The 16180-nt window shown below is 41.2% G+C and overlaps 1 long non-coding RNA gene across 5 annotated transcripts in view; it reads right to left on the bottom strand.

Moving 5' to 3' along the window:
- LOC129853838 (uncharacterized) overlaps nucleotides 1-16180 on the bottom strand; it is a 56469-nt gene that overhangs the window by 30615 nt on the left and 9674 nt on the right. For 4 of the 5 annotated variants that reach the window (XR_008759193.1, XR_008759194.1, XR_008759192.1 and 1 more), the window contains exon 2: nucleotides 14835-14879. The exons of the other annotated variant lie outside the window; for it this stretch is intronic. This is a non-coding gene — a long non-coding RNA (uncharacterized LOC129853838). The remainder of the gene's footprint in view (nucleotides 1-14834; nucleotides 14880-16180) is intronic. 5 annotated transcript variants of the gene reach the window in all.

Genomic DNA, 16180 nt, shown 5'->3' with positions numbered 1-16180 from the left:
TATGTGATCAATTTAGCCCGAGGGTTTGCAATTTTACCTTTTCTGAGATCTCTGCCAAGCAAGGAATAAAGAGCGGCTGATGACAGTAAGTGAATCAACTTAAAGGGGAGTAACAGCTCATTTAAAAAAAAATGTCTGTTCCTAAACCCCTCTGACTCATTGCTTACTGCTCATGCAGCAACACACACGCGAGGGGAATCCTAATAAAAACAACACATCGCCTTTTACTATATTGTCAGAAGCAACATCAGACCTCGGTAGTAGCCTATTTAATTCTTTCAATGGAAACCAATCAGAAAATGCTGTGCTCTAAAGATGATATCGTAGCCACACAAATACAATAGAAGATAACTGTCGATCTGATCAGAAACACTGAGCTCACAACGTTTATCTCTTAAATGATGTCGCTGGTGTATTTTGTTTGAATTTCGGGGATATATTGCGCAATAGGCTATAACGTTTTTACCAGTTCCGAGTCCATCCAGGCTCGAGTCCCATGAGCGAAACAACACACAACAGGCTGAAGCAAAGTTTCACCATTTTAGATCAGAAAATCTCTCTCTACCTTTCTGTCAGTTAAACCATCCATCCGAATCAAACAATTCTATGTGTCTGCCTTTTGTCTTTGTAAACTTTCACGTGGCCTATTCCATGATCTGGGGTAATCCAATGAGCAACACTGCAGCTGATGATTGCAGTGATCATCATTCATCGCATATGCTATTTAAATCAATGCACGAATTTCAATGAGTAGGGTATTTGATGCAAACATAAGAATACTTTACCATTTAATAAAATTTGCGACATGATCACATTATTTTGATCAAACAAAATCCCCTACATCAGGGGTTCTAAAAACCTTTTCAGCCTTTTCAGCCAAGTTTATGAAAACACGTAACTATACGTAAATAGCGATACATTTCATTGCCCATATGCCAGCCTAAAACAAACGCAATAAAGACAAATAACAACGAAATGAAATATAAATAGCTATTCGTGTTTATTTTTCCCCCATTAAAAACATGAGGTTGGAACTGCTGCTGTTAAAATACAATACATACTTTTCATTCTGAACTGGAATCAACTGGTTGATCACATCACACAGATCTGAACCAGGAAACACACACAAAGCCCTAATGAAATGTGTGTGGCTGGTTGAAGCTTCAACAAGCAGGTCTATTCTGGGCTCCGTTTTTTGACAGTGCAACCCTGAGGTCATACTCAGCATGGCGTCAGTTTCTGTATTTGTTTTTAAAGTATGTCAGAGTTGAGATCCCTGACTCATAGGTATGTGGTGCCAAACTGGATCAGAACATCTACTGTTCTCTCAGTCAGGCAGGATAACACTTCCTGCTGTAGATGAGTTCCAGAACTGTGAGTGTGTTTTCCTCAAAAATCATCTTGCTTCGATCAGTTTATTCCAGTTCCGAATAGATTTTTTCACTTATATTTTAATAGCAATAGTTCCAACCGAGACTTGTTTTCAACGATCATTTCTAGAGTAAAATGTACAGTAGGCCTAATCATGTTTAATATTCATATGTACTGTTACTTAGGGTTGCACTATCAGTAGTTAGCTAGCTTGCTTTGGCTAACTTTAGCTAGCTAGCTATTAGCTGTGTATAAGGGGGTTGTTTGAAAGAAAAACACATCTACTACTATGAGAGAGTACTCCCTTATTTCTGCTGATCATCACCTGTTATAAAATGACAACAATGCCTTGCTAGCTGACTTACTTTTCCACTGTCAAAGCACTGTTTCCTGAAGCGTTCTGCCCTGTTCAGAAAGAACTACCTGTGTTCACTGTCATGCTCAGTGTTGCCAGGTCCAGCAAACATTTCTAGCCCAATGATCTCTGAAAGCCTGCACATAAGACCTGAAAACTAGCCCCCCAAAAGATTTCGCAGCAAGAGAGGAGTTGCCACATTTATCAATGAAACCCTTTTTCCATAACGTTATCGAGTGAATTAACGAATAACTACGTATTCTTTAACCACGTAGGCAAAGAAGCTAAATTTGTTTTTCCATCAAAGTAATCATTGTTGCAAGTTTTGAAGAATATGTTGCAAGACAAAATATAAATCACCCTTAAAATCTCCAGATCATTTTCTATCCATTGATGTTGATTTAACTTGTTTTGACTGCTATGATTAAATAATAAGGCCCTAGGAGGTGTGGTGTATTGCCAATATAACACGGCTAAGGGCTGTTCTTAAGCACGACACAACACAGTGCCTGGACACAGCCCTTAGCTGTGGTATATTGGCCATATACCACAAAACCCTGAGGAGCATTATTGCTATTATAAACTGGTTAACAATGTAATTAGAAAAGTAAAAAGTTTTTTTTTTTTTTGTCATTCCCAGCATTCAGGGCTCAAGTGGAGCCCTGAATGCTGATTGGCTGACAGCTATATTAGGCCGTATACTACGTATATGACAAAACATGTATTTTTACTGCTCTAATTATGTTGGTAACCAATTTATAATAGCAATAATGCACTTTGGGGGTTTGTGATACATGGCCAATATACCACGGCTAAGGTCTGTGTCCAGGCACTCTGCGTTGCGTTGTGCTTAAGAAAAGCCCTTAGCCGTGGTATATTGGCAATATACCACACCTCCTCTGGCCTTATTGCTTAAATACATTTGCATAACTATAGATAAGAGTTTGAGTGATGAAAGTTGGACAGACGATCTCAATCTCTGTGCAAGAAACACTTGGATGAACTTCAAAAAACAACTGTTAGGTTAATTTCTGGCAATTGTGCCAGATGTTAATTAAGACAACAAACCGTTATGAATGGCCTATTTGCGAGATTGATTTATTTCAATAGGCATAGGTTAGGCATACTGACTAACATCTGGGTTTAAAATTGTAATTCAACATTGCCATGGTTTGCTGAGCTAGATGCAGGTAGCCTAAAGCCCCTGAAAATTCCAACATGTAATTTCAGAGCGAATTTATCTAAAGAGCTCTAGTGTGGCAAGAGTTATTTTAAATGATTTGTAGTCGCTATCGAAATTCCATGGCGGGCGCGGTGCAATTTTGACCCACGACATCATTTTCAAGGTTCCCAATTTTGCGAGAAAACCGCATTATTTCTCAAAGTTTGTATGAAACTGAGAGAGAAACTCATCGCTGTATTTGCGTTTCACAGCGATTGAGCTCAATCAAAACTAAGGCAGCGGCGAGTGGGAATGACAAGTCGTTGGCTGAACGACAGCGCTGCAGCGTTTGGGTCGCGGAGTGATCTTCAAGAAAACTGCCAAACTGACACCGCTAAGCAGAGAGCGCACTGAACACAGAGCGCTGTTGCTCTTGGCCAAAAATATTCCAGTAATTCATGAAATAATGATACATTGACTCTAACACGTCGCGACCCACCATTAACAGGTCCACGACCCACTTTGGGTCGCGACCCATACTTTAAGAAAAGCCTCCCTACATAATTTTGTAAATGATTGTCATTAGTGTACGGATTTGAAAATGTAAATGTAGATAAGAAATGTAAATAAATCATATTTGAACTACCCCAAAGAAAAATTGGACATTGAGCATAAAACACATTTCGATAGATGCATGCATCAGTACCTAGACTAGAAATCGTATCTGCAACAACAACAAAAAAAATCCAAGGATTTGTTCACTGTCAGCTGGCTACAGTAGGAAAGTTACAATGTAATTAAACATTTGTTACATAAATGAGCCTTTTAGCCCATATGTGTCGTCCTAGGAAGTGGACGTTATGTTGCACACTCAGTAGTCTTTCCCGCTCATTTTAGTAAATATATTTTGCTGTAATGATCTGATCACACCATATACAGAGGGATGTGGCCTACAGTCAGAGAGGGAAGATGGACAATGTTTATTGGCAAGTGAAATTATGTCCAATAGGAATTTAAGGTAAAAATGTGAGGCAGGATTAAGTCAGCTCCTTTCATCCTTGCTTGGCAGAGATCTCAGAAAAGGTTAAATTGTGAACCAGCGACCCAAATTTATGACTTAAAATGTATTTGCCACATCTCACCATCGATTGGGCTTCCCGAAATGTTGTATTTTTTTCTATGACAGAACGACGATTTTTTTTCTCGATTTGCGTTATTCCACAAAGTTTTCTCTAGCGCTGCAGTGAGTGGGGGCTGTATAACCCTGTGACATTGCTCTGTCTCTACCTCGCTCTCTCTGAGAGAGAGAGGTTCGCACTTTGACAGACAGTCCAACAATGAGTCGAGCGGTTTAGGAACATTTGCTGTTATTCCCCGTTAAGTTGACTCACTTAATGTCATCTTTTTATATACTATATTCAAGCGCACTATCATGTACCCATGTCTCATATGGTACTGTTAAGCAAAAGTCAACCGCGGTCATTTCAAGGTCTATGCCCTCAGTCACATTCTGACAACGCAAACATGGACAAGATGGTCCCAGTTTCTAGAGGAGAGACAGAGAGGAATGTAGATCTAACTACTGCCCGAATTCAATCAATTAAAGATACAAGACAACAACACTGTATTACAGATGGCCCAACTCAACAATGGTAGTCTTAAAAAGTCTAATCAATATCTAACTTTTGGGGGAATTTTCCGGGTAGATTGAAACCATTGAAAGAAAAGGTTTTCTTTGACACGAGACACCACACTGTCTGATTAGTCAAACAGACTCCGAGGCCGTGTTGGAATTCTCTTGTTCTGTCCATTAGCGGTGTGAGTCGGGCCAAAGGGAGTGGTGAGTGACTATGGCCTCTGGGGTCACTATTCCATATGGTGACCTCTCTGGTAACCATTGTAACCCCGGGGGATAGGGTGGCTCAGAGGGTAGATACAAACACCTGTAACCTCGACACAGTCACCTCTGTCAGAACAAACAGAGGTCATCTGTCTGATACTCAGACACGCACGCAGACACACGACCATTCAAACACACACGCACCCACATAGACATACAGTTGAAGTCAGAAGTTTACATACACCTGAGCCAAATACATTTAAACTCAGTTTTTCACAATTCCTGACATTTAATCCGAGTAAAAATCCCCTGTCTTAGGTCAGTTAGGATCCCCACTTTATTTTAAGACTGTGAAATGTCAGAATAATAGTAGAGAGAATGATTTATTTCAGCTTTTATTTCTTTCATCACATTCCCAGTGGGTCAGAAGTTTAAACACACTCAATTAGTATTTGGTAGCATAGCCTTTAAATTGTTTACCTTGTGTCAAATGTTTCGGGTAGCCTTCTACAAGCTTCCCACAATAAGTTGGGTGAATTTTGTCCCATTCCTCCTGACAGAGCTGGTGTAACTGAGTCAGGTTTGTAGGCCGCCTTGCTCACACACACTTTTTCAGTTCTGCCCACAAATGTTCTGTAGGATAGAGGTCAGGGCTTTGTGATGGCCACTCCAATACCTTGACTTTGTTGTCCTTAAGCCATTTTGCCACAACTTTGTAAGTATGCTTGGGGTCATTGTCCATTTGGAAGACCCATTTGCGACCAAGCTTTAACTTCCTGACTGATGCCTTGAGATGTTGCTTCAATATATCCACATAATTTTGCTGCCTCATGATGCCATCTATTTTGTGAAGTGCACCAGTCCCTCCTGCAGCAAAGCACCCCCACAACATGATGCTGCCACCCCCATGCTTCATGGCTGGGATGGTGTTCTTCGGCTTGCAAGCATCCCCTTTTTCCTCCAAACATAATGATGGTCATTATGGCCAAACAGTTCTATTTTTGTTTCATCAGAACAGAGGACATTTCTCCAAAAAGTGCAATCTTTGTCCCCATGTGCAGTTGCAAACCGTAGTCTGGCTTTTTTATGGCGGTTTTGGAGCAGTGGCTTCTTCCTTGTTGAGCAGCCTTTCAGGTTATGCCGATATAGGACTCTTTTTTCTGTGGATAGAGATACTTTTGTACCTGTTTCCTCCAGCATCTTCACAAGGTCCTTTGCTGTTGTTCTGGGATTGATTTTCACTTTTCGCACCAAAGTACGTTCATCTCTAGGAGACAGAACACGTCTCCTTCCTGAGCGGTATGATGGCTGCGTGGCCCCATGGTGTTTATACTTGCGTACTATTGTTTGTACAGATGAACGTGGTACCTTCAGGCGTTTGGAAATTGCTCCCAAGGATGAACCAGACTTGTGGAGGTATGCAATATTTTTTCTGAGGTCTTGGCTGATTTCTTTTGATTTTCCCATGATGTCAAGCAAAAAGGCACTGAGTTTGAAGGTAGGCCTTGAAATACATCCACAGGTACAACTCCAATTGACTCAAATGATGTCAATTAGCCTATCAGAAGTTTCTAAAGCCGTGACATAATTTTCTGGAATTTTCCAAGCTGTGTAAAGCCACAGTCAACTTAGTGTACATAAACTTCTGACTTACTGGAATTGTGATACAGTGAATTATAAGTGAACTAATCTGTCTGTAAACAATTGTTGTAAAAATGACTTAAAAAGTAGAAAAAAGTAGATGTCCTAACCGACTTACCAAAACTATAGTTTGATAACAAGACATTTGTGGAGTGGTTGAAAAATGAGTTTTAATGACTCCAACCTAAGTGTATGTAAACCTCCCGACTTCAACTGTACAATACACAGATGTAAGTCATTTTGAGCTTGTGTTACTTCATCTGACTCTCTACATGTCTTTTTGCACTTCCCAAACCAAAAAGGTATTCCCAATCATTAGGCTGAAGGAAGTTGCAATGTATGAAACTCCCCAAATGAATAAAACATGACCAAGTCTGAATCATTTAACCGATTCACTATCAAATCTCGTCTGGCCCAGCTTTGAATAATGGAGACGGGCCCCATAGTAAAGGTCACAGGAAATTACCTTTCATTTTGAGCTTTAATGCATTTTCCTTGGTGTGATACATTTCTCTCTCTCTTTCTGTGTGTGTGTACGTGTGTGTGTGTGTGTGTGTGTGTGTTTGTGTGAGCGTATGTGTGTGTGATGAGAGTGTCTGTGCATTTCATGACTCCATCTGTACGGTGCCGTTCAACACTTTTGGTAATGAATTAGCATCTACCATAATGGGGACTGTGTTATCAATATCTAGAAAAAGTGACATTCCAGTGCATATTCCCCTAGCCTAGTAGGATCATGTGTGGGTCACATGTTAATGCTTTATATCTCTATTACTCAGTGTTCCCTGTTAGCCAGGCAATCACATTATAACCCTCTACTATGCATCCTTCACAAACTGCAACAACAGCCTTTGCACTCAATTAAACAATCAATAGCTAAAATTAGAACTGCTGCAATTAGCTAATTACACAAGCACAGTGATTAGGCTGTGAAACAAACACGGTGACGTGACTTGGACCAGGCGTGGGAGTCATCTATGTCACAAGTGAATAACTCACCATTCAGTCAGCGTATCTATTCGGATTGGCCCGCCGCCCATGACAGTTTATCTGATACCTAGAATAGGTGTCACATATGAGCTACTTGCAGCCTGGAATAGGAATCCCAGTCTGGAGTAGATGTCATATACAGACAGTGATGATCTGTAATAATATTGACACACACCTATGGATTATGGAGAAAGCAGGGTGTCTGAAAGAGATGGCTGGTCCAATAGCAGTGCCCTGAGGTGTCTCTCTGTTAGTGGTTAGTGATGGTGTGGTGGTGAGCAAACGCCATTCAGCAGTCCCACCAGCAGGTGTCTGATAGGTCATTTGGAGCAAATTTATTTGCAGGGGTGCAGGGTTATAGTTCACTTCTGGATATGTTGTAAAAGTGTCACTGAGCCAGATTGCCTTGACAGTTTCTGGTAGGAGGAAAAGAAAGAGGGAGAGGGAGAGAGAGAAAGAGAGATTGCCTCCGGTCATGTCACGCCCTGATCTGTTTCACCTGTTCCTGTGATTGTCTCCACCCCCTCCAGGTGTCGCCTATTTTCCCCAGTGTATTTAGCCCTGTGTTTCCTGTCTCTCTGTGCCAGTTTGTCTTGCATGTTTAGTCAAGTCAACCAGTGTATTTTTCCTGTACTCCTTTTGCTATTATCTTTTTTCTAGTCCTCACGGTTTTGACCCTTGCCTGTTTCTGGACTCTACCCGCCTGCCTTGACCACGAGCCTGTCTGCCACTCTGTACATCCTGGACTCTGATCTGGTTTTGACCTTTTTGCCTGTCCACGATCATTCTCTTGCCTATTCCCTTTGGATTATTAAACATTGGTAAAACTCCAACCATCTGCCTCCTGTGTCTGCATCTGGGTCTTGCCTTGTGCCTTGATAGATCAAGATTGAGGCTGCCAGGCAAAACCCTGTAGATTAATGGGACTGTGTAAAATATGCATTTACCACCGGTGGTGTATTGGGAAATTCTTTCCCGACTGACTTCTCACAGGTCTGGAGAATAAAAGAGGTGCTAACTCCACAGCAGGGCCAGGCATGCCTCTAGTCATGGCTGAGGTGAGTTGAACAGAAAAACACTACTGGGCCTCAGTTTCCCAACAGTTAGTATAGTCAAAAACTGAAGATATCCAAACATTGTGATATAGGATTTGATTATAGCGTTAACCTTTTAGGTGTTTTGAAATTGTTTTATATTTTACACTATGTTCACAATTTGGATCCATAACCTCTGTATGAATTAATTGAATACTGTTGTTTTTTAAGAACGTTATACTCTAGCCAACCAGTAGCATTAGCACAATCTATTTGAGCCAATGACAAATCAAGTGAAATCAAATTGTCACATGCGCCGAATATCGAATACCTTCTAATACTTACAAGCCCTTAACCAACAATGCAGTTAAAGAAATGGAGTTAAGAAAATATACGAAAAAAAACTAAAGTAAAAAATTAAATGTAACACAAAATAACGAGGCTATACGGGTACCGACTCGATGTGCGGGGGTACAGGTTAGTCGAGGTAATTTGAACATGTAGGTAGGGGTAAAGTGACTATGCATAGATTAGTTTTTTTTTTCAATTGCTAACTAGCATTGGTCAATACTGAAGCCACTTTTTCAAAACTCTTCGGTCTGCATTACCAACATGCATCTTGGCCAAACAGTTAATCTCACTCCAAATCACTCAAACCACAAACACTTAATGTCTCAATAAGCTCGTTCGTGTCACGTGCTGACCTTAGTTACTTTTATGTCTTTATTTTAGTTTAGTCAGGGCGTGAGTTGGGGTGGACATGCCGTTGTTTTTCTATGTTTTGTTCTGTATGTTATATTTCTATGTGTTTGGCCTAGTATGGTTCTCAATCAGAGGCAGGTGTCAGACGTTGTTTCTGATTGGGAGCCATATTTAGGTAGCCTGTTTTTCATTGTGTTTTGTGGGTGATTGTTTCAGTGTTTGCACCATTTGGGACTGTATCATTTTTAATTTGATTCTCTTGTTCTTTTTTGTATTCATTCTCGATTAAACATTAATTATGGATATGTACCACGCTGCAGTTTGGTCCTCCTCTCCTTCCACCAACGATAGCCGTTACAGTTCGACCATAACACTGACAACAATTCTCACTCAGAAAGCATACATAACACACGAACCTAAAAAAAAAACAATAACCGGGAGCATTACATAAATTAACTTCTCTTTGAAGTTTGAATGATTTTTCACAAATCAGTATTTCATTATAGAATAAGAACACTTTCCCTTTGACTGTACTAAAGTATATGTAACAAGAATGAATCAGAAATGCAGCAATTCAATAGCCTTTATTTGATCTATATCTTTGCATATAGTAATTTACTTGTGAAAAATAGTTGAAACAAATTCCTGACATTTCAGGGCTGCAATAATAGTTACGGGGGGAAAAGTATACAGTATTACAATCACTTGTACTGTGAGGGTTCGAGTTCTCCCTCTCTCCTGCATTTGGCCACAAGTCCTCATCATCACATCATATGTCTTCTCTGGCGATGCATCTTGGAAAGTATCTTCTGGAATGTCTAATCCAACCCTGGCAGTCTTCAGGAGAAGTGTCTCCACACCCCGCATTCGTGGCATCCAGTAAGGACATCTGGTCATGTGGATGGTGGTCATAAACCTTCCACCTCCACGCAGAGAGAAACTCCTCTATGGGGTTTAGGAAGGGGGAGTATGGAGGCAGGAATAATACTGACATCCTGGGATGTGCAGTAAACCAGTCTGTGACTGCAGCAGAGTGGTGGAATGCCACATTATCCCACAAAACAACGAAGGTAGGGGAGTTTCTTGCCCCTCTCTCCTCCGCTGGCACGAATATGCAGGTCATCCAGAAAATAAATGAGCCTCTCTGTATTGTAAGAGTGGTTTGTGTAACAGAAAACCATCATTGGACAGTGCTGCACACGTTGTGATGTTAACTCCTCTCTGGCCTGGGACATCGTTTGCGCTCTGTTCAATCACATTTCTTCCCCTGCGACGTGTTTTCGCCAGGTTGAAGCCAGGTTCATCCACAAAGATGAATGTATGTGCAGTTTGCCTGGCTTCCATCTCCATTACTCAAATACAGTAAATCCACAGTTTTACAGTACTTTACATTATGCATAGCTGTGTATGTACCCTGGTTTGGTTATTGAACAGACATTTTACCTGGACATATTGATACCTGAGTTCTTTCACACGTTCACCGTTTCTCTCAAAATCGTAAAACTGCTTCATCCTTACTTTATGTTTCTCTAGGACTCTGGCAATTGTCCTTGTGCTGACCGTATTCACATTCCCAAAAGTGATATTGTCTGTCCCGAATCTCCCACAGTTTTATTGCATTGTTGCCAATTACCATGTCAACAATGGCAATTTCGTGCGCATCTGATAATATTCTGCCTCTCCCTCCTGTGGGAGGCAACCTTTGGATCCTACTGAAAAACACAAATCAATCAATATATTTCAAAATGTCAGTACATGTAATAATGTGAACATACTGTATTGTACTGTAATATTTAGTTCAATTATCACTGAAGGATGCACATCGTACCTGTTGTTTTACCGGGAAATGCGTACTATTCGTGCAACTGTTGATAGCTGCAGATTTGGTTGCACCCTTAAACCGGCCTTTCTCAAAAGAGAGACCATGGTTTACAACATGGTCAATAATTGTGGCCCTGATCTCATCAGAGACCACAGCTCTTGGTCTTCCTCTCCTTTGTCCTCCACGCATTCTCCCTCTCCCTACCACTCTTCTTTCCCCACCAACCTCTCTTCCTTGATCCATGTTTCCAAACTAAATCATTCCGAAGCCGTCTCGTTACCAAACAGACAAGAGGACTAAAAACAGGATACTTGGGTGGGCTTTCAGCTGAAATTGTAATCAGCTGTGTTTGGAATGATATAGAAAATCTCAGCAGAATATTTTATGTTTCAATCTGGTTACTGCAGAAATGCACGACATTTGCCATCATTCTGTTTTGAATGGGTTTTTAACCGTTTTGGAAGCAGTGTGTTAGCATTTGAAAACCTGCTGCGATTGAAGAGTTTTGCAGGTGGGAGTATGAATGAGAAAATAGTTAATTTAATGGAGTTCGGAGAATGTGGTCATTGAATGCGTTTTGTGTGAAAACAAGGGGAAATGATTCACAGTTTGGTCCACATACACTACTGTTTCGCTGACTGTGTGAAGAGTTTTGAAAATGTGACATCAGTTTTGACCAATGAATGTTAGCAATTGAAAAAGCGAGTAGCAGCAGTGTACAAACAGGGGGGGGGGGTCAGCCCAGTGTCTGCATTCTATGTCTTTTTCTCCCCTCGCTCCTTTCTTTTCTCCTTGTTGGGTTGTTCTGTCAGTTTCAGCAAGCCTCCGTCACATGTATGGTCGTTACCGCTCTCCTTCAACATTCATCTGTTCTCTTCACAGTCCACGTAACAGGACAGCATTCTGCTGAGTGGCCAATACAGGACTGCCTCTCCAATTAGGCTCCATGAGAGACCTTTTAGACCATGCAAGTGAAAAGCAGTGGCTCGGGAACAAAACGGAGTAAAATACCTGGTAGCTGAAGCAGTGTATGTGTGCGTGCAAGTGTGTGTGGTGTGTTTGCGTGCGCGTGTGTTAATGAGTGCTTTAATTTGGTTATACCCAGGAGATGTCTGGATATGCATGATGTTACTTGAGTCCATTCATTTGGCAGTGGAATAAAAACAGAACTATAATTCAGAATCAAGCTGTTCCACGACAGACTTATGCTCCTACCGGGGCCTGCCCCAACTCCTGAGAGAACCGAGATTGTAATCAAACCCAAATGTGGTTCCTTCTAATCTGACACAGGTTACCATGACGACGCTGGTCCACAAACACTCCCGTACACACGCACACCGATGTTTCATTATCTCTGAGTAGGTGATGAACGAGAGCACACAACTCAGAAATGTTCTCAGAACTTTCATTCTCATATAAGGGACCTCAGTTTGCATCAAAGGGAGGAGGTGAGTTCAGCTCTTTTATGGTATGAAACACATTGAGACTTAGGACAATAGGAAAAAGTACTACGCAAATGTAATCCACTTAGTTCTCTGTGGAATTATGGGAATCTCAAGACCCAGAACATGGTACCGGCAGTAAAAACAGCAGGCCGCTTCCTCCTCTATATCTCACTACACTAAACAAACTTGAAGCTGTACAGTAGCTGCAGCAGGAGGCCTTCAACATTAAAAGAACAATTTATCATCCATGCGATTTGAGAACTTCACTGAGTGGAACAGAGCAGCGGAGGAAGTTCACTGGACTTTCACACACCATTGCCTCTCTCTCTCTCTCTCTTTCTCTCCCTCATTTCTTTATTGTTAGCACGATATGATCAGCGGGATCTATAGTTTAAAAAAAATATCTTCTAGAGTTCATATATTTTCATTACACCATTTTGGAGCCTATGTATAGGGCCACGTTGTAATAGTTATTTGGTCTTTGCACACTGGATTCTGTATGTCTGTGTTTTCTAAAGTGCTTCCAGTCCTTCATCAACTTATTCAGACGGACAAACATGAAAAACAGACACCACTTTATGCATTTATGTTTTCATACAGTCTGGAATAGAATCCAACTCATTCATTATATTCATACGTTGTAGCTTTTGGGTATTCCATCAGCACTGTAGATGCCATTCCACAATCAAATAGCAGACAGAAGTCTAGTCTGTATTTGCCATAGTATGTTAAGCTTGTCTTGAGGCACTTTCTTAATTCTTTGGTTTGTTTCCCAAAGTTATGTAGGACAAATAGGAAAAACGCACACACACACACTCACACACGTATACATACACCAGGCGAGGAAACTAACCATCTGGTTTCTTTTCCACCCTGTGTTCTGATTTACACTGTGGGGTAGGGCTGAAACCTAAGCCTGACGTTACACAGTGGGCCACTCCGATCAGGGTCTCCATCTCGTGTTTATGGGCCGGCACTACCAGCTGTTAAGCACTTCCACCTGAACCATGGTCATTTCCTGTGAAAGCGGAAGTAGCCCATGTACTGACCCCAGAGTATGGAGGTGGTGCGTTACACTCAAACTGTCAACTCTTGACGTATTTAAACAATAAAGAGGTGAAAGCTGTCTGTTTGAGATATTTCCTGCTTGAAATGATTACCCATCCACACTACTTTAATTTAGTGTGACTTTACTCTCTTCATGACCCCATGCAGTTAATATGGTCCAACTCAGTGTTAACATAATTGGAATAGAATAACAATTTCATGGTCAACACGGTATCCCAATGAAAAGAGAGTCATACAAGCAAAATGGCACGACACGCCCGAATCACTGAGAAAACAAACAATGACAAATATCAATGTATTCCTTTCATTTAGTTTTTCTATGGCTTTCTGGATACATGCTGTTGTAGGTCATGCTGTCATACATTTTCGACATATCTCTATTTTTGGAAATTAGAGTCTTAACTATTCCAGCCACGCACCAAACGTAACTAATTAACATCTACAGTTTTTGGGTACCTCATCACATTTCCCTCTGCTACTCATCGGGAGCTTTAATGAATCAGCGAATGTTTTGCTTTTGAAAAAAAAACAACAACAGCAATCACGTCTTTCTCCTCACCCGGCAACTTAACAATCACGTCTTTCTCCTCACCCGGCAACTTAACAATCACGTCTTTCTCCTCACCCGGCAACTTAACAATCACGTCTTTCTCCTCACCCGGCAACTTAACAATCACGTCTTTCTCCTCACCCGGCAACTTAACAATCACGTCTTTCTCCTCACCCGGCAACTTAACAATCACGTCTTTCTCCTCACCCGGCAACTTAACAATCACGTCTTTCTCCTCACCCGGCAACTTAACAATCACGTCTTTCTCCTCACCCGGCAACTTAACAATCACGTCTTTCTCCTCACCCGGCAACTTAACAATCACGTCTTTCTCCTCACCCGGCAACTTAACAATCACGTCTTTCTCCTCACCCGGCAACTTAACAATCACGTCTTTCTCCTCACCCGGCAACTTAACAATCACGTCTTTCTCCTCACCCGGCAACTTAACAATCACGTCTTTCTCCTCACCCGGCAACTTAACAATCACGAAGGTCAACAAAAGTGCCGTTTTTTGGCATCCACAAGACAATTGATCTCCATCTCCCAAAACAGTTGGAATCAACCCTGGTGTATTATGCATGGACATGCAATGTTAACACCTTTCCTGGTTTTCTTGGAGTGCAGTTGGATAGAAATCCACTTCCGTTCATTGTATTAAAACTCCTAGAACTCTGGTTGGTAACCTGAAGCAACACTGGAGGGGGGAAAAAATGATCTCCAAGATTAATAATGGTAGTTATTGGTTGCTAGGTAACCCCTCATTGTGGAGCTCCTCACTGCCCGAATGCTCCACTCGAGACCAATCAAAGAACCTTGCTCTGGTTGGTCGATTCAAAAGCACTTCCACTTACCTCCAGATTGGCCGTGCATGATCTTTCTGTTTCCAAAACAATCCTCTGAAAAAAGAAAGAGAGAAGGGAAGAGAGAAAACAAGTTGGCACGGTGAGACGTATTTCCTAAATGTATGCACATACAGTATATTGCACATGAACGAGACAATGTAATTGGTGCATTGTGCTCGAAAACTTCACGTGAGCATGTTCCCTTGAACGAATTTGATTAGACGAATATGAAATTAATTACACGGAGAGAAATCTTCATTTCAAATGCATTGTGCTGTCTCGCTCCTGCTAGGTCTGACGCGCCACAGGCAATACTAGGAAGGTAAGTGAGGCCTGGTTTTGTTGGATAAACCGCTTGGATTATGATTCTGCACGTACTTTAAATCAATGACAACTCCAACTCCAGCCACTGATCTGAAATTACAATTAGTAGTGTATGTTTATGGGAAGTAGCACGGTCTCTTTTCCAAGATGCGAGAAGCAGTAGCATATATATTGAAGGTCAGAAGCACAAGCTGTGCAGTAAACCGGAGTCAGACGGTAAACCCGGACAAACTGTCTTGCACGTCGATTCCATATGGTCAACATAACAGCGACGCAATCAATCACAACATGTGATGCGATTTTACAAATAGCTCGCAGGCCTGACATTTGCTGCAAATGTGATGCTGATCTACATGCCATTGCCCTAGAGGTGTATCAAGACAACTAAACCGGCTGAAATGAAAGCCTCATGTTCTGCTGTGACGATTGATGTCTTCTGTGTCAAATGGTGATGCTGTAATTGCTTGGATTTTGGTTGGGCATGCAGCTACAGACATTTAGGCCTGGACAATAGGTGCATTAATTCAACGCTGAAGATTAAGGTGACAATAGTCTGACATAAATCAGTTGACTTGTTTGAATATTAATATTAAGCATGCAATATTCCCCTTTCTTGAAGTACCACTTCTTTGACATTAATTCTCCCCTCCCTTTTGAATTGGACATGAGTAATATATTCATGCTTGTGATATTGACACGTAGGCCAGACGTATTGCGTCTTTATTTTCAATTATATGTGACATTTGTCCATTTAAAAAAATATATATTCTACTCTCATTCTGTATGCCTCGATGACTCCGTGTTCGCCAGTATCAAATTAACTTGTTACTTGCACCTGTTGTGCCTGTGACGCACAGGTGTGTCTTCTCCTTAAGTCTCCATTTGATTGCTTTGTACAGCGCTGATGAAGGCATGGAAGCCAAAAAGTATGCTCCTTTTGTTTTGCATGCTTTCAAGGATGAATTCAATTAAAGTATCATTTTTGTATCTATCCCTCCTTGTTTTTTTCTCTCTCTCAATTTTATGCTTTG

This window comes from Salvelinus fontinalis, chromosome 4 (genome assembly GCF_029448725.1).
Source record: "Salvelinus fontinalis isolate EN_2023a chromosome 4, ASM2944872v1, whole genome shotgun sequence".
Lineage (NCBI taxonomy): Eukaryota > Metazoa > Chordata > Actinopteri > Salmoniformes > Salmonidae > Salvelinus > Salvelinus fontinalis.
This window is presented reverse-complemented; position numbering and strand designations above follow the sequence as displayed.